Below are 21265 nucleotides of genomic sequence, written 5' to 3'. Positions count from 1 at the left end.
TAATGCTAAAAAATAACAAACTGACCAAAGCACTGGGGGAGATGGACAGTATAAACATAGACTAAACAGTCTATAAGTATGCAAGATTTTTAACAGTGGCTCTGGCTGTTTTAATAAATCTGGTGAATTCTTAGACTATCTATTCTAACTTTGCACCATCCATTAGATGGCTTAGTTTTATGCAACAAATGTGTAAAAACAAAAAAATGCACCACAACTTTTCACTAGATCACACCACCCTCATGATAAAAAGGAATAAACCAGGCAGTTTTAGTTTCAGGCAAATTGATACATCTGGGCCATTGTCTTTATAGCTATAATATGCTCTAATGGCCTGATTGGTTAAACCCCTCATATAATTGTTTATCTACCACCATGAAGGCAGACAGTGATACTGCTAAGGGGTCTCTAGTGCACCGAACTTCCCTTGCTGCTTCCCTTTACAATAAAAGTTTGTTAGCCAGCAGCCACCACTAGGGGGTGCTTATTGCTTGCATATTTATACATCTCCAAAGGGGTTTACTGCAAACTGTATAAAATCATAAGCAGTAAACTCCTCTAGTGGTGAGTAGAACATGTAAAGGGAAGGTCTGATCAGAAAAATTACCGATTTTTCATGTTTTTAAACATAGTAAAAACTAAAAGATTCTAGAACCAAATCACCAAACAATCTTACACTAAGTCATTCATGGTCATTAATAATAGGATATGCTTAGAGCTCAGGCTCCCTGTGCAATGACAGGTTACAGAGCATGCCTAGAAAACTCTCCCATACAAGTATCCCACCCTACTGTATGGGGCATAAAAGTCGGCAAGTCAGGGACATCAAGGGGGGGGGGGGGGCATCATTACCATTTGAGGGGGACTATGGATGGGAAGTTTGTGATGTTTGTGACTGAGTCATGGCTGAAAATATATCATAATGGCAACATGGGCCAGATAGAAGCCGGGCACCGGCTTTCTAAGATTTAAAGGGACAGCGCCCCGCTAATTGGTTCCTGGCCCAATCAGTTCTATCACCTCCCTACACTATATAAACCCACTTCCCCTTCCTGCCACTGCCGGATCTTGTTGCCTTGTGCCCTGAGAAAGCGTTATAGTGTGTTCCCTAGCCTGTGTATCCAGACCTCCTGCCTTTGCCCCTGACTACGAACTTTGCCGCCTGCCCTGACCTTCTGCTACATCTGACCTTGCCTCTGTCTAGTCCTTATGTACCGCGCCAGTCTCAGCTGCCAGAGAGGTTGAGTCGCTACTGGGGAACACGACCTGGTAGTTACCGCCGCAGCAAGTCCATCCCGCTTTGCGGCGGGCTCTGGTGAACACCAGTAACTACTTAGAACCGATTCCCCAGTACGACCCGCGTCATCGCCGCTCTGGCACAGAGGATTCACCTCCTGTGTCCTCACCAGCCGCCAGTCCGGATCCTGACAGATATTTTTCTGTAACAGCATGGTGGTATGTGTTTGTAGTTCACTGAGTATGCTCACATGAGTTTTGCTTAAAAATTATCCTGGGTGTGGACTGAAACTTTGTTCTATGCACTTTCTAGGAATTGTTTATTAAAAAAAAAATGACATGAATTTCAAGCAATTGTTATGGCATTTTACTATTATGTAAATTAAATGGTTAATCTGCAACTGCATACTTAATGCTTCATTAGGATTGCCTGTACAGGGTACATTTGTAGAATCCATTCATTTTTAATAATAATGGGAGGGTTAATTATTATTTAATGATTGAAATGCCAAACAATACACATACACTACTAGAGCTCTGCATCCATCATCTGTCGCAGGCCTCATAGCATCCTACACAGATTACCTAGTTCATTAAGCTGTTAAAGAAGCAGAAAATCACTTGAAAGAGGCAAATGACATTTCTCCGGCAGCACGTTTACATAGAATTAGCAGTCATTTTGTCTTGGTAATTTACTTGAGTTAGTTCTGCTTGTGTCATGGATTGTGAAATGAAAACACATACGTGAACTTTTCTTCTAGCTGTGTAGTCAAATTAGTCTACTCCTGCAAAATGCTTATTGCATTGGGAAGGTATGTATTTTTTTATTGTTCAAAAGATTTTTTAGATGGTAAGGCTGGGTTCACACATAGCAGCCAAGCCATAATACAGCTGAAACAACATTGACATGCAACTTGGTGCAGTTGCCAAATTGACTTAAGATAGATGAAACTTGACTCATGATGACTGTGCGGTATTACAGCTAAACAGTGTATTATTGCTCAACTATTAACCATACAAACATAGAATGACGTGGTAGATAACCATTCAGCCCATCTAGTCTGCCCAATATTTATGAATACTATCTATAATCCCTGGCCCTATCTTATATGAAGGATAGCCTTATACCTATGCCATGTATGTTTAAAGGGGAACACAAGTGGGAAAATGTTTTCAAATCAACTGGTGCCAGAAAGATAAACATATTTACTTCTATTTAAGAATCTGAAGCCTTCCAGTACTGACCACAGTGATCTCTGCTGACACCTCTGTCCGTGTCAGAAACTGTCCAGAGTAGAAGCAAATCCCCATAGAAAACCTATCCTGCTCTGGACAGTTCCTGACATGGACAGAGGTGTCAGCAGAGAGCACTGTGGTCAGACTGGAAAGAACTACACACATTTCTCTGTAGTTTATCTGTAGTATAGAGCAGCTGATAAGTACTGGAAGGGTTAAGATAAATAGAAGTCATTTACATATTTGTATAACTTTCTGGCACCAGCTCATTTGAAAACATTTTTTTCCACTGGAGTTCCCTTTTAAACTCCTTCTCTGTATTTGCAGCCACCAGTTCTGCAGGAAGGCAATTCCATGCATCCACTACTCTCTCAGTATTCCCTCTTGTGGTAGTTTTTCTTCTTTATCCTATTGATTCCCTTTATATATCCCCTATGTCTCTTCTTTCTTCCAAGCTATCCATGTTAAGGTCCTTTACCCTTTCCTGGTACATTTTATCCTGTAGTCCATGTACTAGTTTAGTAGCTCTTCTCTGAACTCTCTCCAATGTATCTATATCCTTCTAGAGATATACAGCTTGACATCACCCAAAAGTGGACAGGCCCTAAGTTTTGCTTGGAATGTTCTTTTCTATTTATAATGAGCAATATGCTAAAAATGTCTGCTAAAAAAAAGCAACCTGCAGGTTTAAATAATGTGATGATAGACTCTTGTGTTAGCAAGTAAATGGAAACCACATTGTTTAGTATTTAGATAGTCTTATAGATTCTTTACATCCTTTCAAAAAAGTATTGCAGAAACTTCCTAATCCCCAGCGGTGCATAATCACATAGACTGCATGTCTGTGTTACTCAAATGACATAACTTCAGGCTCTGCCAAACCACTTAAAGCCAAAGCATTGTTACATTATTTGTGGCATATTCCTCTCATATTCACACAGAAATAAAAGGTTTTATATATACTCTAAATGAATCATACGCAAAACAATTGGTGAGAATAGCTTCATCTCAAGGCTAGGAAACATGGCTGCTTTCTTTCTCAAACATCACCGCACCTTTCCAAAGCTTGAGCAATGCCTTGCCGCTTAATTCCATTCAGTTCAATGAGCTGCAATATCAGACAAAAATCATGGGCAACTATGGGGCTCATGCTTTTTTTTAATCCCAGACGATCCCTTTAAAGTGGCCCTTCTGACTCGTTTTCCTCATTATGTGTGTATTCTATGACTGATAATCTTTAGTTTAGTAATGTGTATTTTATAATAATTCTGTCCTTGCAATGATGGAAATGAGCTCTCCATGTACTGTCTGTTGAATAGACTTGGTGTGGCTATGCTGCAGTGAGTGGGTGGATAGCATTACTTCAGTAACTACCTTCCACCTTGCTATCCACCCCACCCAATGCAGCATAGCCATGCCCCCTGGATAACATACTGACTCTTGTTGTATGAAATTCTGGGAAAGGTCGGAGACAACAGTAAAATAAAAAGACAACAGTAACAAAAAAAGTGCTTCCAGGTATGGGTCCCATGCATAAAAATGGACAAAGCAGTGCATGGAGGTAACAGAAGCATATTTCACAGTATTATCCTGGAATACCCCTTTAACACACACTTAAAGGTTTTTTCATAAGGGGGATAAAATAAAGCTAAGAATAAAAGTTATGGTTGGATCAACGTTGTAAACATAATACTAATTTCCTGGAGGGAAATTCTTCTAAGCACCTAACCTAAATATATATTTTTTAAGCTACCTGCCTACCTAACTACCAAACAGAAGTGATTAATAAAAAAAAACACAAAATAATTTCCAGGAAATATTCTTCTTAGTAACATAAGGCTGGGTTCACATATGGAATCCAGCATGTCACCCAGTCAGAGGCTATATGCCCAGCAGAGGTGAGTGTTATGAGTGTTAGGCTCAGAATGTGTGTTAGGGTCCCATCCTAAATGAGGCCACCTACGTGTAGTGGATGGGGGAAACACATTTTGATGCAAAAGTGCGCTAACAGTGTGCTGCAACCTTCTTTTTTTGTATAGTCTGTATTTGCCACAGCAGAACCCGTGTATTAGGTAGTTGTGCTGGCTATTTTTCTTTTTCTTTTTGTTTTTTTGGGTTCACATATGTGCGGCGTCCGGCACAGTTTCTCTCGTGCACCGGAGGGAAACTGATGCTAGAACTAATCCCATTCATTTGAATGGTACAGTTCACAATCATCCAGCATCTCACTTTTGACACCAGATGGTTGGACACTCCGGAGGGCACCGGACAGGGTAACGCAGCTTGCTGCGTTCCCCTGTCGGCCGTGCAGAAACAATGGATGCCGGTTGCCATACAACTGATGACAACTTGACATCAATTGTGGCATCAGTTGTGTCGAGATTTAGGCTGAGTTCACCTATGCCAGATGCCGGACATAAGTGAACCCAGCCTTTAGTTGCATATTACGTGCTCCATCTTTAAATATTCAACAATCCCCTTTTGATTGACAAGGTGCACTCTACATTGACATGTATAGCTCTATTTTAGATGTTTCAATAAGGAATTAGAAAAAAGATATGTTTGTTTGTCTGTTTTCTAATAAAAACTGTGCAAAACCTCTCCATAGGTTGTGTGTGGTATTGTAGTTCGGCCTCTTCCCTTAAATGGAGCCAAACTGCAGTACAAGACCAAAGCCATGAACATGCATGGAGCTGTTTTTTTTCTTTCTTCATACATTTATTACCTTCTCTTAAACTGATAAAATAAAAAAAGTTGTATTTTTTATTTTTTTTAACCAAAATTACGTATTCAAAATTCAGGAATCGGCCAACCATATATAATTTTTTATCTCCTGCAGACTATCTAGAATAATAAAGAAAATCAATAAGGGCAGTGTAACTCCGCGCTCTACATAGACACTGGCCAAACATGGTACAAATGGATTTAAACCATATGTCAGTAAAAGGTTGAACTTGTTAACGTGTATTCTCGGCAGTGATGGAAAAAGCAAACCTTGTGCGTCAATTGACCCATGGAAATATCATCTCAGCCATAACAATTAAAAGATGCCACTTTAGCGATTTGTCATTTATTAGTAAATGTACGTAAGCAGCTTTCTTTTCCTTTTTAGAAAAAAGAACACATTAAATCATTCAAATATGTTAATTATTTATGGACTCTAGTATGTTCTCTTTTAGTGGTGATCTTGAAACATCTGCAAATGTAAATTTAGTACTAGATTTCTCATGTTCTGTCACCACTTTTAGAAATGTGGATCTATTATATATTACTGGAGTCAATAAGGACAGTTCCATTGTTAACCCATTATTTACAGTGAAAAGTATCAGACTATGTTCTGTTGTCAAGTTAGTAAGGTAACTGAAGAGAAATGAAAAATTCTGAAGATAAGCTACAACAATAAGATTATATTAAATGGGCACTGTGAGATTCAGAAATGTTTTATAAGTTGAACATCTTGGCAAAACGTTACCCTTTCTAATATATTTCATAGGAAATTTTATTTCATTTTTATGAAAATCATGGCTTAGAAAATAAACACCCCATACCATCCAGAACAAAATGCTGTCTGGCCACAGCACCATCTTTGTCCAAGCTGAAGCACAGGTATAGACAAAGTCCAGTAAGTGAGGGGGGGAATAGCACTACTCTTTGCTCACTCCTGTCCTATCAGCTTGCAGCATGAAAACAGAGAGGAGGGGAGTGCAGAGCAACCTGCAGTGATTGGATGAAGAGGAGTCATGCAGAATGAGGGACAAGCCAAGTGAGCAACAAATAGAAGGTATGACACATTAAAATTATATGTACATGATCAGAATTAGGTACTGAGTAACACAAAACTTTTTTTTTGCTATGAAATATGACCGGTATGCTTTAAAGGGGTACTTAGGTGGAAAACATATTTTTCAAATCAACTGTTGCCAAATTTTTTTACATATTTTTAAATTACTTCTATTTAAAAATCCTAATACTTCGAGTATTTATCAGCTGCTGTATGCTCCAGAGGAAGTTGTATAGTCTTTTCTGTCTGACCACAGTGCTCTCTGCTGACACCTGCTGACTGTCCGTGTAAGGAACTGTCCAGAGAAGGAGCAAATCCTCATAGCAAACATCTCCACCAGAGTACCCCTTTAAGGATATGCTATGAATGCAATTCCCTGATATAATCTTTTTAAAGGGGCTGTACATGTCAAAACCCATTCATGGTCTTCCCATAAAACAGACCGGTGGATTGGCTGATTGGTGGAGTGCCAACACTTGGCACTCGTGACGATCAGCTATTTGGCACAGCCTCAGTGCCTGGATTTAAACAATGTATGGGAGCAGTAGGCATTGGCTCCCATTGAAGTGAATGATAGCTGAACTGCAGTAACCTGTGTCACCACTACTCAAGGCTACATACTTGCTAACATCTGGGGGACCCATCTCATTGTCAGTTATGCTGAGTGTTGGTAGATATTGAGTGCCTAGGTCAATGGGTTTTTCATCTCTTGATGAATCGCTTGACTTTATTAACCTTGGCAGCTGATGCCTGGTCCCTAAAGTTGAGCTTACAGTCAATCAGTACCCCCAAGTCCTTTTCAGTAGTAGTTTTACCTAATATTTTATTATTATGCAAATAATTGTAAATTTTTTTTACAGCATTTAAAAAAATATTGAAAAGAAAAGGACCCAGTACTCACCCCTGCGATACCCCACTAGGAACTGTTACCCAATCTGACTATGTTCCATGTACCACCTTCTGCTTCCTATCACCGAGCCAGTTGATTATACATTTACATATATCCTCCCCTAGTCACAGTATCCTTATTTTAGGTACTAACGTTTTGTGTGGCACAGTATCAAATGCCTTAGAAAAGTCTAGACACACTGCATCCACAGCCTCACCCTGATCTGGGTTCACAAATATCAGGCATCCGGCACAGTTTCCCTCCGGCGTGCAACAAAGGGAAACTGATGCTAGAACTGGTTCCATTCATTTGAATGGGAAAGTTCACAATCATCCAGCATTTCAATTTTGATGCCAGATGGTTGGACACGCTGGAGGGCACCGGACAGGGCAACGCAGCTTGCTTTGATACCGTCGGCTGAGCAGAAACAATGGACGCCGGATGCCATACAACTGATGACAACTTGTCATCAGTTGTGGCATCAGTTGCGTTGACATCTTGGCTGAGTTCACCTATGCCGGATGCCGGACATATGTGAAACCAGCCTAACTGACCTACTGATAAAAGCAGATGAGATTAGACTGACAGGACCGATACCTCATAAACCAGGCTTTATGCTGTGTTATTTTCATTAATATACTCCAGAATAGCATCTCTTAGAACACCTTCAAATATTTTATCCACAATAGACTAGCCCCTCTATTTATACCTAGTACTGTATCTATAACAGGGGGGCATCCTCTATGTCTTGAGGAAAGAAGGTTTCTACACCAGCACAGACGGGGGTTCTTTACTGTAAGAACAGTGAGACTGTGGAATTCTCTACCAGAGGAGGTGGTCATGGTGAACTCTGGAGTGAAAATCTTGGGTAAATTCCCACACTTTTTTTTCCAGGACTTGACCCCTGACATTGGTTATTAATTCTAGATCTATAGGGACAGAAGGTTGATCCAGGGATCTATTCTGATCCCATATTTGGAGTTGGGAATTAATTTTTACCTCTAGTATGAGTTTTTTTTTTGCATTCCTCTGAATCAACTCAGTAGAGACTCATTGGGTTATAGGTTGAACCTGATGGAATCTGATGGTTGAACCTGATTTTCTTTTTTCCACCTTATGAACTATGTTACTAAGGACCCAGCCCATTTTGACCTTAAGGATGCAGCCGTTTTTTGCAAATCTGACCTCTGTCACTTTAAGCATTAATAACTCTGGGATGCTTGAACATATTAGTTTGATTTCAAGATAGTTTTTTCAGGACATATTCTACTTTATGATAGTGGTAAATTTTCATCGATACTTGCATCATTTCTTGGTGAAAAATTTCAACATTTTATGAAAAATTTGAAAATGTTGCATTTTTCCAACTTTGAAGCTTTCTCTTTGTAATTCACATGTCTAGTTTGTCAACATGTCTAGTTTGTGTTTGCATCATAAAGTTGACATGTTTTTACTTTTTGAAGACATTACAGGGCTTCATAGTTTAGCAGCAATTTTCAAATTTTTCATGAAAATGTCAAAATCTAATTTTTCAGGGACCAGTTCAGTTCCAAAGTGAATTTGAGGGTCTTTATGTTAGAAATACCCTATAATGGACCCCATTATGAAAACTGCACCCCTTAAAATGACAGTTTGTTAACCCTATAGGTGTTTCACACGGATAGCAGCAAAGTGGAGGAGTAAATTCTAAATCTTCCGTTTTTACACTAAAATGTTCTTGTAGACCCATTTTTTTTCATTTTTACAAGGGGTAATAGGTAAAAATGTCCCCCAAAATTTGTAACCCTATTTCCTTCGAGTAAGGAAATACCTCATATGTGGATGTAAAGTGCTCTGTAGGTGCACTAGAGGGCTCAAAGGGAAGGAGCGACAATGGGTTTTTGGAAAGCGAATTTTGCTGAAGTGGCTTTTGGGGGGCATGTCTCATTTAGAAAGCCCCCATGTTGCCAGCACAGCAAAAAAAAAAAAAAAAAAACATAACAAGGGTTACAGTGAGCATTTACACCCCACAGGTGTTTGACGAATTTTCGCTACAGTTGAACGTGAAAATGAAAAAAAAAAATTTTTCACTAAAATGCTGGTATTACCCCAAATTTTTCATTTTTACAAGGGTAATAGTAGAAAAAGCCCATATGTGGATGTAAAGTGCTCTGCGGGCAAACTACAATGCTTAGAAGAGGAGTCCCATTGGGCTTTTGGAGAGAGAATTTGGTTGGAATAAAAGTCAGGGGCCATGTGCGTTTACAAAGCCCCTGTGCTACCAGAACAGTGGACCCCCCCCACATGTGACCCCATTTTGCAAACTAGGCCCCTAACGGAATTTAATAAGGGGTGCAGTGAGCATTTACACCCTACTGGCTTTTCACAGATCTTTGGAACAGTGGGCTGTGCAAATGAGAAATTAAATTGTAAACGCACATGGCCTTCAATTCCAGCCAAATTCTCTCTCCAAAAGCCCAATGGCTTGTAGTGAGCCAGCAGAGCACTTTACATCCACATATGAGGTATTTCCATACTCAGAAGAAATGGTGTTACAAATTTTAGGTGGCTTTTTCTCCTTTTACCCCATGCGAAAATAAAAACTTTGGGGTAAGACCAGCATTTTAGTGAAAAAATCAGATTTTTCATTTTTATGTCCAACTTTAAGAAAAATTTGTCAAATACCTGTGGGATGTTAAGGATCACTATACCCCTTGTTACATTCCGTGAGGGGTGAAGTTTCCAAAATTGGGTCACATGTGGGTGATTTTATTTTTGGGTTTATGTCAGAACCGCTGTAACTATCAGCCACCCCTGTGCAAATCACCAGTTTAAGCCTCAAATGTACATGGTGCACTCTCACTCCTGAGCCCTGTTGTGTGCATTTTACGTCCACATATGGGGTATTTCCGTACGCAGGAGAAATTGCGTTATAAATTTTGGGGGTCTTTTTTTCCTTTTACCTCTTGTAAAAATGAAAAGTATGGGGCAACACCAGCATGTTAGTGTAAACATTTTTATTTTTTTACACTAACAGGCTGGTGTAGACCCCAACTTTTCCTTATCATACGGGGTAAAAGATGAAAAAGCCCCCCAAAAATTGAAACGCAATTGCTCCTGAGTAAGGAAATACCCCATATGTGGCCCTAAGTAAGTGAGCGTTATGCGCTTTTTGAGGCCTAAATTAGGGATTTGGATAGGGGCGGACATGGATGCAAGCATTACAATTGGCTTTGCTACCAAAAATGTTCTATGCCAGTTTCCCAAACAAGGTGCCTCCAGCTGTTGCTAAACTCCCAGCATGCCTGGACAGTCAGTGGCTGTCCAGCAATGCTAGGAATTGTTGTTTTGCAACAGCTGGAGGCTCTGTTTTAGAAACTGTTCCGTACAAGAAGTTTTTGAATTTTATTGGGGGTGAAGAGGGGGGGGGGGGAGAGGACAGTGTAAGGGTGTGTTACAACATACTATGGTACATAATAAACTATAGCTAATATTAAATATACTTAAATATTATACAAACATACCAAATCTGAGTAAAAGGCATCACAAAAAGCTCTTCACCTTACAAAAAGACTTTAAAATTACACAACTCATTAAATCCCTTCGGCTCTACCGTGTCTAGTTTGTTTATCTAGTAAACCTCCCTCTGCAATAAACGGAGTTTATACATATACTCGTTCACATTTACAGGTACCTCATCCAAGATTAACCATCTCAAACCTGTTACGTTGTGATCACATTTGGCAAAATGACATGCTATAGAGGTTTCTCCATGTTTTGAGTCCGCTATGCAATCTTCAGTAATACATTTTTTTTAATTATATTCTTATGTTCCATTAATCGAGTTTTGATCGTTCTGCTTATCTGTCCGACATAAGCTTTAAAAGTTAAACAGATTTGTAAATTACTTCTATTTAAAAATCTTATTTCTTCCAGTACTTTTCAGCTGCTATATGCTCCACAGGAAGTTCTTTTCTTTTTGAATTTCCTTTCTGCCTGACCACCGTTCTCTCTGCTGACACCTCTGTCCATTTTAGGGACTGTCTGGAGTAGGTACAGATCCCCATAGCAAACCTCTTGCTCTGGACAGTTCCTTACATGGAGAGGTGTCAGCAGAGAGCATTGTGGTCAGACAGAAAGGAAATTCAAAAAGAAAATAACTTCCTCTGTAGTATACAGCAGCTGATAAGTACTGGAAGGATTAAGATTTTTTTATTGAAGTTATTTACAAATCTGTTTAACTTTCTGGCACCAGTTGATTTAAAAGAAAATGTTTTCCAGTGGAGTACCCCTTTAAGCATATAGATTACATTACGGCTCAAGCATGTCTGAAAACCTCTTAATTTAATGTTGTGCCTTTTATGGATAATATACATGATCTCCTTTTAAAAATGCATTACAATTAACACACCCCAAACATGGAAATGTACCTATTTTTCGTGAAGCTATAAACATTTGCCTAGTGGATTTTTTTTTATTGAGATGTCACTTCTAAACAATTTATTTCCTGTTAAAGGACCTTTATTATACACAAACATTGGATTTTCTTGAAACAGCTTACCATATTTAGGGTCAGTTGTTAATAATTTCCAGTATTTGTTTACAGTGCATTTTATCAACCTAGAGTGTCTATCAGTCGAAATACGCAAGGTGCTGTTTTCTATGCATTTTCTTTATCTACCTTATTCATTCATTAAAGTCTCCCTTGTTTTACTTTTTAGTTCTTTAATAGTTTTTTCCAATTCGTTTTTAGTTCATCCTCTATTTTTAACATTTATTAATCAGTTGTTCTTTACCTTTTTGATATGCCAGTTCTATATTACATGCTCTTTTTGCTCTCTTAAGTTGACTCTTTGGTAGTCCTTTAAAAACTGTTGGGACGTGAAATATACTTTTATGGAGCATATTATTCCTATCTGTTGGCTTTGAGTAACGACTCATTTCAAATCCAACACTAGTTTATTTTTTTATTTTTACATCAAGATATTGTATTACTGTTTTACCATAGTTTAATGTAAATTTGGTGGTGTCATGTTTGAAGTTACAAAATTTAATAGAGACTCTTCATATCACGTCCATAGCATGAACACATCGTCCACATAGCGAAGCCATGTGAACGCCGTGTCCATGCCCATCTCACCATAAATTACAGTTTCTTCATATTGTGCCAAAAAGGCATTTGCTAAACTTGGTGCCACCAATGTACCATGGGCTTGAAGTAAAAATTATTCTCCAAATCTGAAATAAAACTAATTTCATTAAATGCATCAGAAAATAAATTTTATAATTTGCAGGATATTAGTATAAAGACTCTGCACATCTAATGTGCAGAGAAACATAACATCATCCTCCTTTAGTTTTTCTAACTTAGATTTAAAAAATCCTCTGTATCTTTAAAGTACTTTGGTAGTTTTTTTTTTATTTCTGGCTGCAGGTAACTGTCAACAAGGACCTCCTCCTTATCCTCCTCCACCATTACACCTAGATTGTTTTTTAAGGGGCAAACATGTCCATTTTTATGTTACTTATTATTTGCAGTATGCAGGTGAAGAATATTTTGGGGTTCTTTTCAACTTTTACATTTTTGCTAATTTTATTTGTTTTGTTTTGTTTATTTTATTTTTTTTCATTTTTTTATTTATTCTTCTTATAATTTATTTTACCTTCCAGCAATAAAATGTACCTACCATGTTGGCTTGCATTTACTTTGCAGCCATGTATATACCATATTAGTATCACAATTAAACTTTTTCACGATGAGGCTATATTTACATTGTTCTCCTCTATATGGTTACGTAAAGAAAAGTATCTTAAGGGTCTATTCACATGTACAGTATTCTGCACATTTTTTCTGCACAGATTTGATGCGCAGGACTTTCTGCTGCAGATTTCAATGTCAGCTGAATGACTGAACACAGCTTGAAATCCTGCGCATCAAATCTGCGCAGAATACTGTACGTGTGAATAGACCCTTATTATCTTGTCTTGCATGGCTTGAAAGTCCAGTAACATTGAACCGTACAGACAAATATGTAATACACAAATCCAAATAATTTAGGGGGAGATTTATCAAAACCTGTGCAGATGAAAAGTTGCCCAATTGCCCATAGCAACAAATCAGATTGCTTCTTTCATATTTCAAAGGCCTTTTTAAAAATGAAAGAAGCGATCTGATTGTTTACTATGGGAAACTGCACCACTGTTTCTCTACACAGATATATCTCCCCCTTAGTTTTTTCTGTTGAAATAAACTGTCATTAGGAAACTCATACCATTGTTTAACAAAGTCATAATCTAAAGTAACTGTGGGTTTCTTCTTAGTACACAGATTATGTGGGATCAAGTCATAGTATTCCACCAATTCTTTTGCCCCTAGACATCTTATTTCCTATCCAAAGGACAGGGGATAAGATGTCTGATCGCGGGTGTCCAGCTGGGAACCCCCGCAATTGTCACAAAATGATCTCTCTCCCACCCAGTGGTTGCTCCACCCATTGAAGCAGGACAGGCTCCCTTTGCACACCGGACTAGTGATGTCATGTCTCGATGCACTGCAACCTGGGAAAATCCAAGACCTGAGTAATTTTGTATGCTGTTAAAAATAAATATTGGTGAGAAAATCACAGAAGAATTGTGAGACAACCATCACACACAGGTACAGACACTTTATTATGAACTACACTAACTTTATAGCCCCTGTAGCATAGTCAAATATAAAAAGAATTCCTAGAACACCCCTTTAAGGGATGTCCCAACCTCATCAGATGCGGCAATACTATAAAACAATGTTTTTTTTTATCCGTCGGCATTAGTCTTTAAACAAACTGCACAGGGAATGATAAGTGCTGTTGTACATGTTGTCCATGTATGGGAGTCAAGGACCAAATAATTCAAAAATAATAAAGTCTTTGCAGTTGGGCATGACTTATCAGTATGTAAGCAGCACACACAAAAAAAAAAAAAGAGTGAAAAAAGTGAGAGAGAGCCAGCTTACCGCTTAGAATCCACTGCTGGACTGGTCATATACAAGGAGCAAGCAGTATCAGCCTTATCCTGAGCAATATCGAATGCGTAGACAGTCAGTTTAACTGCTGGAAAATGAGTAATAAATAATTAACTAAATAAATAAATTAAAAATAAATACTTTTTTTCGATTTGACTTTTCAGTACCCCTTGTTTTTGACTGATTCATTAGCTTATAGGGATCAAACCAATGGCTGCAGTTATATTTTGACAATCCTCTTTGTGCCTTTCTCTTCCCCTCCCTCTTCCTCTGTTCATTTTTTCCTTTTTCCTCTCATCCTTATATTATTTCCAAGTTTTACTGTATGGTTTACTGTATATACTTGCATATAAGATGTTTACTCCATGCTTTAATTGTACATGTTGTTTCTTTTTTTTTTTAAATTATTAAATAAACAGTTATACAAAAAAAGAACAATTAGACAACCATAACTTAACACTACGGAGTTAGGAAATGTTTCAATTTCATTTCCACAGCAAAAACCTAGATATAAGATAAAACAGCACTTGGTCTGTCCAAGTCTGAAAAAAACATATACAGATTTAGACAATTATTTATGGATGTGTAATGGACTTAACAATTTCCAAAACTCTTCTAAAGACTAGGCAAATTTATGATGCTTGTTAATGTTCTGCTGACATTGGCAGCTTTGTTTTCTATCCAGCGGAGCTGAAGGAAACCATAAGGAGAGGGAAAACAAAACTCAGATTGCTTTAACAAGAGACAGAATTATCTTTCTAACGCTTTTCTTGTATATGTATATACAGTATGAATTCTGTGTATATACAAACATTTATAATGCATGTTTAACAGTTTGGGGGGTTTTGTGAATAGTCGACATGTATTGGTTAATTTTTACTGTATTTTTCAGTATTTTTAGACCTTTATATATTTCCTCAGGATCAATGACAAAGTCTGAAAATAGGTTCACTTCATCTGGCTGGGGATGTTGTAGCCATAAGCACATGCTTTTCTACAATGCTTATTCAAATGAATAGGGCAATCATAGAAATTACTGCACAATATCTGCCAGAATAAACCCTAAAAAGGCAAGGATTTCTGCACAGTTTATTTTCTTGTTCCTTGTTTCACTTTACACTCTACAGTCTACATTGTGATCAATGGGGGAGATTTATCAAAACCTGTGTAGAGGAAAAGTTGCTGAGTTCCCAATAACAACCAATCAGATCACTTCTTTCATTTTTGAAAAGGCATTTAAAAATGAAAAAAAGCTATCTGAATGGTTGCTATCAACTCAGCAACTTTTTCTCTGGACAAGATTTGATAAATCTCCCCCAATGTATCTTCTAGGACTTTGCTGTGTAGTTATGCGGCTTGTCAATATTTCATGAAAAGTGGATGACCTGAAACAAAGATGTAGGGCACATGGGGTTAAAGGCGTTTTCTAGGACTTAATGATTGATGGCCTAACCATGGGCACCCCTCGCCACAATGGGCTAGCTACTTACCCTTTAAGGACAATGGAAATAACAGGTTTTACAGATCTCTGTAACATTTTATATTGTGATGATTCTGAACCCACTGGTTGTCCCCTGATGAACCCACATATTTAAAGGGAAAATATGTTGGGATTAGTGGTGAGCGGCAGGGGTCATATTAGAATTTACGATATTTCGTGAATATATGGATGAATATTCATCCTATATTCAAGAAATTAGCATATTCGCTATGTTCGTTCTCTTTATATTTCCATGTGAAAATGTGTAATGAAATTTGCATAGTGCTGATGTGAAGTTATATCTTTCACCTAAAAGAAGGGAGGGATCAGTGTCCAGTCTGGAAGTGCCGACATTCGCATGAATATTTGCATAAATTCGCATTAAAAAACAAACAAAATTAAACAAACATTTGTCATTACGAATATATTTCACCATATTCAAAATATTCACTAAATCGACATTCGTGGTAAAAATTCGCATTTCGAATATTCGCGCTCAACACTAGTTGGGATAGCTTTTTTTGTGGGTTTTATTTGAGGTCGCCTCAGTCACCGATTAAAGGGGTATTCCAGGATTTTTTTATTTGACTGTGCTACAGGGGCTGTAAAGATATTGTAGTTCATAATATAGGGTCTGCACCTGTGTGTGGTGGTGGTCTTGCAATTCTTCTGTGATTTTTGCCCCAATATTTATTTTTAGCAGCATACAAAATGACTGTTGTCTCAGATTTTCCAAGGTTGCAGTGTGGCCGAGACATTTCCTCACTAGTCAGGGAGCCTGTCCTTCTTCAATGTGTGGAGCAACTGCTGGGCGGGAGAGATATCATTCTGCAACAGCTGGATGCAACCTGGTTAGAAAACACTGGTCCTTTGAATGGAATGCAGCTCATTTGTGTTTCATATGGGGGGGGGTGGCTGATTTGTGGGAGGGAGGAAGAGACCTAACACTTACAAACAAGGAACTATGGGATTTGTAGTTGAAAAAGGAAAACTCCAACAGGAAATAGCCAGTTCACAAAAAGATAGCCACGGCATTATGATAATCTCACAACATAGCCATTTAGCCCGAAGACAAGCACAGATCCTACCTAGGTCTATTACTGTCTGGAAGGTACGTACTAAAATCACCTTATGGTAGATAACCCATTGTCTTGTGGACCTTTCTGTACTTATTTTTTTTCATTATTTGATTATGCTACAGGGGCTATAAAGTTAGTATAGTTAATAATATAGTGTCTGTATCTGTGTGTGACGGTTTTCTCACAATTCTTATGTGATTTTCACCCCAATATTAATTTTTAACATACAAAATAACTGTTGTCTCAGATTTTTCCCAGGTTGCAATGACTCACTAGTCAGCTGATGACAGGGAGCCTGTCTGCTTCAATGGGTGGAGGGATTGCTTGGTGGGGGAGAGATCAATCTGCAGCTAATGAAACAGCTGTAGGCACCCTGATTGAAAACCACAGGTCTTTTGAATGGATGCAGCTCATTTATGTTTCAATGGGTGGGGTGGCTTATGTGTGGGAGAGAGGGAAATGGAATTATGGGATTTGCAGGATAAAAAGGAAAACTCAAAGAGGAAATACCAGTTCACAAAAGCTAGCCACAGTGTTATGGTAATCTCACAACATAGCCATTTAGCCCCAAGACAAGCGCAGATCCTTCCTAAGCATGTCCATTACTGTCTGCCAGGTACATGCGGTGGATAACCCTTTAAGAAATACTAATTCAAAGACTAATTAAGATTTCACTGGAACTAGATAGCTTAAGGCGTCCGGATCATACTTCTTTTTACAGTACCCTTCCTTTCCTGAAATATGAGAATTTATAATTTGTCTGACAACTCAGTGAATCAGTCAGTTGGGTATGAACTTAATATCAGATGTTGAGCGGGATTATACAGCTAGAAGGTGTAAATGTTTTACATTTAGGGCTTTGTCTGCCTAATACACACCCATCACCTGATATTCACTCCTATCTTTAAAGTTAAATGGGCACTCTCAGATTCAAAAACTTTTATGTTGTACATCTTGGCAAAAAATTTACGTTGGGGCAAAAAAGTATTTAGTCAGCCTACAATTGTGAAAGTTCTCCCACTTAAAAAGATGAGAGAGACCTGTAATTTTCATCATAGGTATACCTCAACCATGAGAGACATAATGAGAAAAAAAATCCATAAAATCCCATTGTCTGATTTTTAAAAAGTTTATTTGCAAATTGTGGTGGAAAATAAGTATTTGTCAATAACAAAAGTTTATCTGAGTACTTTGTTATATACCCTTTGTTGGCAATGACAGAGGTTAAACGTTTTCTGCAAGTCTTCACAAGATTTTCACACACTGTTGCTGGTATTTTGGCCCATTCCTCCATGCAGATCTCATTTAGAGCAGTCATGTTTTGTGGCTGTTGTTGGGCAACACGGACTCTCAACTCCCTCCAAAGATTTTCTATGCGGTTGACATCAGGACCATGAAATGCTTCTTACAAAGCCACTCCTTTGTTGCCCAGGCGGTGTGTTTGGGATCACTGTTATGCTGAAAGACCCAGCCAGATTTCATCTTCAATGCCCTTGCTGTTGGAAGGAGGTTTTCACTCAAAATCTCAAAATACATGGCCCCATTCATTCTTTCCTTTACACGGATCAATCGTCCTGGTCTCTTTGCATAAAAACAGCCCCAAAGCATTATGTTTCCAGCCCCATGCTTCACAGTAAGTATGATGTTCTTTTGATGCAACTCAGCATTCTTTCTTCTCCAGACGAGTTGAGTTTTTACCAAAAAGTTCTACTTTGGTTTCATCTGACCATATGACATTCTCCCAGTCCTCTTTTGGATCATCCAAATGCTCTCTAAAAAACTTCAGACAGGCCCGGACATGTACTGGCTTAAGCAGGGGGATACATCTGGAACTGCATGATTTGAGCCCCTGGCGGCGTAGTATGTTACTGATGGTAGCCTTTGTTATTTTGGTCCCAGCTCTCTGCAAGTCATTCACTAGGTCCCCCCATGTGGTTCTGGAATTTTTGCTCACCATTCTTGTGATCATTTTGATATCACGGGGTGAGATCTTGTGTGGAGCCCCAGATTGAGGGAGATTATCAGTGGTCTTGTATGTCTTCCATTTTCTACTAATTGTTCCCACAGTTGATTTCTTCACACCAAGCGTCTTGCCTTGGCGATAGTGTGACTGTTTGAGGTTGTGGACAGGTGTCTTTTATACTGATAACAAATTAAAACAGGTGCCGTTAATACAGGTAACAAGTGCAGGACATAGGAGACTCTTAAAGAAGAAGTTACAGGTCTGTGAGAGCCAGAAATCTTGCTTGTTTGTAGGTGACCAAATATTTTCCACCATAATTTGCAAATAAATTCTTTAAAAATCAGACAATGATTACTTAGACCAGTGTTTCCCAACCAAGTTCTAGATATACATGATCAGTATTAGGAACTGAGTAACATATACATTTTTTTGTGTGATTTGACAGGTACTCTTTACATTCCCACCCATCTGACTGATTCCCTAAATTATCAGACAAACTATAAACCACATATAAAAAGATGTGTAAGTAGGGCACCTTTAGATACTTAAAGAATACCTGTCACCAAGTAAAATTTTTAATATAGTGTTCCTTCCTGCTTTTATAATTATCAACATAAATGTGTTTAAAGAGGTGGCTCTTTTCTGTTCCCTGCAACAATTAATACAGTGAGTTTGGTCTTCTCCCAGCCTGGCAGGAGACCAAACTCAGGAAGTGCTTCTCTGCACTGAACTTGAATGACAGCTGCACAGAGCCTCACTAAAAGCTGCAAAGGGCCTCACTGAAATATGCATAGAGCCTCACTGAAAGCTACACAGAGCCTAAGGTCTTCTATTCATCACAGCACTGCAATGATGTGAGGGCAGAAGTGGTCCCCCAGCAGGCTTCAGTGATGTTATGTCTGTTTTTTCCTGCTGTGAGCAAGGATAAAGGTAAGATATAGAGCTTTTTAAAACTCCGAAATTTTTTTAAGGGTGGAAGGAGTGTTAGGAGTAGTTAGGGAACATAGCCTGAGGTAGTTTAGAAATGTTTATTTAGTGACAGGTACTATTTAATGATAGTGCAACTTCATTTTTGGGGGGTTTGCCATGGGTCCTCTTTAAACCCTTAAGGACCCAGCCAATTTTCACTGTAGGACACGGCCATTTTTTGCACATCTGACCACTGTCACTTTAAATATTAATAACACTGGGATGCTTTTACCTTTCATTCTGATTCCAAGACTGTTTTTTCATGACATATTCTACTTTATGTTAGTGGTTAAATTTTGTCGATACTTGCATCATTTCTTGGTGAAAAATTCCAAAATTTGATGAAAAAATTTAAAATTTAGCATTTTTTTTTACTTTGAAGCTCTCTGCTTATAAGGAAAATGAATATTCCAAATAAATTATATATTGATTCACATAAACAATATGTCTACTTTATGTTTCCATCATAAAGTTGACATGTTTTTACTTTTGGAAGACATCAGAGGGCTTCAAAGTATAGCAGCAATTTTCAAATTTTTCACCAAATTTTCAAAATCAAAAATTTTCAGGGACCAGTTCTGTTTTGAAGTGGATTTGAATGGCCTTCTTATTAGAAATACCCCATAAATGACCCCGTTATAAAAACTGCACCCCTCAAAGTATTCAAAATGACATTCAAAAGGTTTGTTAACCCTTTAGGTGTTTCACAGGAATAGCAGCAAATTGAAGGAGAAAGTTCTAAATCTTCATTTTTGACACTCGCATGTTCTTGTAGACCCAGTTATTGAATTTTTACAAGGGGTAAAAGGAGAGAAATCTTCCTAAAATGTGTAACCCAATTTCTCTCGAGTAAGAAAGTGAGAGAGCTCCATGCACGTTTGAGGACTAAATTAGGGATTGCATAGGGGTGGACATAGGGGTATTCTACGCCAGTGATTCCCAAACAGGGTGCCTCCAGCTGTTGCTAAATTCTCAGCATGCCTGGACAGTCAGTGGCTGTCCGGAAATGCTGTGAGTTGTTGTTTTGCAACAGCTGGAGGCTCCATTTTGGAAACACTGCCATACAATAAGTTTTTCATTTTTATTGGGGGGGGGGGGGGGGGGGCAGTGTAAGGGGGTATATATGTAGTGTTTTACCCTTTATTATGTGTTAGTGAAGTTTAGTGTTTTTAGGGTACATTCGCACTGGCGTGTTACGGTGAGTTTCCTGCTAGGAGTTTGTGCTGCAGTCAAAAATTTGCCGTAGCCCAAACTTGAAGTAGGAAACTTACTGTAAGCCTACCCGTGTGAAAATACCCTGTACGTTCACATGGGGGAGCAAACCTCCAGCTGTTTCAAAACTACAACTCCCAGCATGTACTGACAGACCGTGCATGCTGGGAGTTGTACTTTTGCAACAGCTGGAGACACACTGGTTGGAAAACCTTCAGTTAGGTTCTGTTACCTAACTCAGTATTTTCCAACCAGTGTGCCTCCAGCTGTTGCAAAACTACAACTCCCAGCATGTACTGATCTCCAAAAGGCATGCTGGGAGATGTAGTTATGCAATAGCTGGAGGTACGCAACTACAACTCCCAGCATGCCGAGACAGCTGTTTGGACATTATAGTGGTCCCTAAACTGTAGCCCTCCAGATCTTGCAAAACTACAG

The 21265-nt window shown here is 38.5% G+C and overlaps 1 long non-coding RNA gene across 2 annotated transcripts in view; it reads left to right on the top strand.

Moving 5' to 3' along the window:
• The window catches only part of LOC130357859 (uncharacterized), an 85303-nt gene that overhangs the window by 46503 nt on the left and 17535 nt on the right, over positions 1-21265 (top strand). Inside the window, exons 2-4 of one of the 2 annotated variants that reach the window (XR_008889303.1) lie at positions 5966-6078; positions 6146-6253; positions 7114-7230. This is a non-coding gene — a long non-coding RNA (uncharacterized LOC130357859). Of the gene's footprint in view, positions 1-5965; positions 6079-6145; positions 6254-7113; positions 7231-21265 lie in introns of those variants that run through there. The other variant, XR_008889304.1, reaches the window with a different exon arrangement.

The sequence above is a fragment of the Hyla sarda genome, chromosome 2 (assembly GCF_029499605.1).
Source record: "Hyla sarda isolate aHylSar1 chromosome 2, aHylSar1.hap1, whole genome shotgun sequence".
Taxonomy (NCBI): Eukaryota; Metazoa; Chordata; class Amphibia; order Anura; family Hylidae; genus Hyla; species Hyla sarda.
The sequence above is the reverse complement of the archived record's forward strand: the minus strand, read 5'-3'. Positions and strand labels throughout refer to the sequence as shown.